We start from the raw sequence: 2,931 nt of genomic DNA on the forward strand, positions 1-2,931 counted from the left end.
TCATCCCCCACACCCCTGGGCCAAATTCCTCGACTGACCACACCTGTCTGGTCATATCCTTGAAAACCTGTAACCTCTGTCCCCGCTAGGTGAATTCAGGTGTACCGTTATGTTGTTTGCGTAAGTGGGTTCAAGTGAACTGTTTTGGTGTCCTTCTCACCTGCGGACCGGAACCTGGAGGTGGTCATTTGGTATATGTTATTTCCTGGTATTGTTTTTCCTATGGCTGTTTTCCCATTACCGTACTTCAGTATAATAACTAGTTGTCCTTATACCATTATTTCATTTCATTTTGTTTCCCATCATCACCAATATAATTTTTCACCATAATTACCTTCATTGCCTTCCCGTTATTCTATAAAAATGCATTATTCCTCCTTACAATTTGCTTCCTTACACAACAAGCGAAATACCTAATGATACTAGTCAGCCTCTCGTCCTACCACCCTCTGCTTACCACTCACTCTTGCACGTGAGGGATTAAACCCATTTACGGATATACATGAATCTACCTGTTGTATTGATAAAAAGATACATTATCCCAAGTAAATGCAGTGAGCAAGAACTTCCATGTTATTCTGCGTCGGAAATGAACATGCCTGAAGCTTAGAGAACAGTATGAGCGAAAATTAATCATGGTATTACAATGATAAAAATAATAATGTTGCTAATGATAATGAATAGAAATAATAATGATAATGATAATGATAATAATGATAATAGTACGCAATAATAATGATAACAATAAAAAAAGAATTGAAAAGAAAAAAAAAAGAAAAAACCTCATAAACCCAATACACTACACTTTAATGAAACTCCAATCCTCGCTCTCCTCCCCTTTAAAACACAATATCCCTCCGATTCCCCTGGAGAAAGCATTCGTAACTTCCGACAGATGGAATACGCAAACACCCGGGTCAGTGAACTCTCACGGGGACTTCAACGCCGTCGCTCATACTGATCCTCTGCCTCCTGCCTCGAGTTCAGGTAGGTTTGTTTTGTTTTTCTTTTCTTTTTGCTGTTGTTTGTGACTTTCGTCCGGTCTTTTTTTGTTTTATTTGTTTGTTTTGTTTGTTTATTGCTTGTTCTATGGCCCTTGATTTGCCGGTTGGATCTGGTTATTTTGGGCTTCGTGTTCGTAATAATTAATTTGGTGCGATTTATTACCTTTTCATTGGCTACGTTTTGACTAGAAATGTTCTCATTAATTATCTTTATATATTTTGTATCTAGTGATGACAGACTATGCGACAAATGCCTAAAGTGAGATAATCTTTATATAAAGTAAATCTATATCCTTGTATTTAAGCTCGAATCCGGTCTTTATATAAAGTGTATCGAATTGCTCCCTCGTGTCACTGGCCTAAAAGGTGTAATAAAGTCTTAACTATACATATTGTACGTAAAGATCACGGACAGTAGGCTATGTCAAAAACGGACAGACTGTAGTCAATATAGACTCGAGGCTAATAGTTCCTAAATTCAAAACGAGGTGGTCATTTTTTCATATTCCACTGATTTACTTTCTTTTACACAAAATTAATTACTATTTTACAACAGCTCAGAGTGATTCTCGTTTATCTCACAGCGGGAATTTACAGCACCCACTGAGCGCAATATCCAGAAAAAAAACGCACACAGAAGTTAACACAGATGGTTCAGTCGAAGTGGTGAGCCAGCTGTGACCAGAGATAACTTGTGGATACACAAACACGTGCGAACCTACCTACTCGCCCATACAGATGCTCACACACCCATGCATGTGTGTTCACACACACACACACACACACACACACACACACACACACACACACACACACACACACACACACATACACACACACACACACACACACACACACACACACACATATATATATATATATATATATACATATATATACAAATATATATATATATACATTCATATATATATATATATATATATATATATATTTATATACATATATTCATATATATAAATTTGTATACATATATTCATATATATATATATATATATTTATATACATATATTCATATATATATATATATATATATATATATATATCTTTATATACATATATTCATATATATGTGTGTGTGTGTGTGTGTGTACGTAAGTTTCTATCTACATATGCAAGTTTGTATATACACGTATATTTTCCTTTTGCACTCAAGCCCACTACAAGAAATTCCATAACATCTTTTACCTCTAAATCCAATGCTAAGTATCCAGGAGCTTTGGCTATTCCTCACGGTGCCTGTGGGCGGACTGAAGATCCCAGACGATTCGGACCGCTAAATGCCTTTTGCCTCTCCTGTACCACAGACTTTTCGGTTACCAATTACCTGCGCGCAAATTTGGCGATTTCGTTTCAGTTCTGGAATGAAAACAAAACTCAAACTTACTATAAAACGAAATAAAATCAGATAAGACTGAGTTACTCATTTACCTGTGTTTAATAAAACAGGAAAGACAAATAAAACTGAAATACAATTGCATCCAGTCCGAAAAGAACCGAAACTGGCAACCGAGGACCACGTAGCGGTAACTTCGTCGGAACATGTGGCGTTCGGAGCTGCTGATTAATCCTCTCCAGGAAAATACTTTAAGATGAATGAGTTTTCCTTTATTATCAATAATGAGACATCCTCGCTGACTAAAAGTGGCGAAATGTGATGGCAGAAGTTTGGGGTAAAGTTTCCACCGCTAAAAAATAGAGAATATGTAGTTGCTCATAAAGTAAAGCAAAACCGGATGAAAATGGCAGGTGCCATTGAACTCGGATTCACAAGAGTATCATATGCGAACGCGGGGTTTCCTGATGACTGTAAGCTGAAAGATGAATAGTCGCATAAGATACAGCGTCAGAAACCATGGCGGCTGCGAAAATTACACTTAACAGAATAAAAAGAATACACTTAAATACG

The 2,931-nt window shown here is 36.7% G+C and overlaps 1 protein-coding gene across 1 annotated transcript in view; it reads right to left on the bottom strand.

The window, feature by feature from the left end:
* Positions 1-2,266, bottom strand: part of LOC125047264 — an 8,537-nt gene extending 6,271 nt beyond the window's left edge. The window contains exon 1 of the mRNA XM_047645492.1: positions 2,211-2,266. The gene's annotated coding sequence lies outside the window, so the exon portion shown is untranslated. The remainder of the gene's footprint in view (positions 1-2,210) is intronic.
* Positions 2,267-2,931: the final 665 nt, after the last annotated feature.

This window comes from Penaeus chinensis, chromosome 40 (assembly GCF_019202785.1).
Source record: "Penaeus chinensis breed Huanghai No. 1 chromosome 40, ASM1920278v2, whole genome shotgun sequence".
NCBI lineage: Eukaryota > Metazoa > Arthropoda > Malacostraca > Decapoda > Penaeidae > Penaeus > Penaeus chinensis.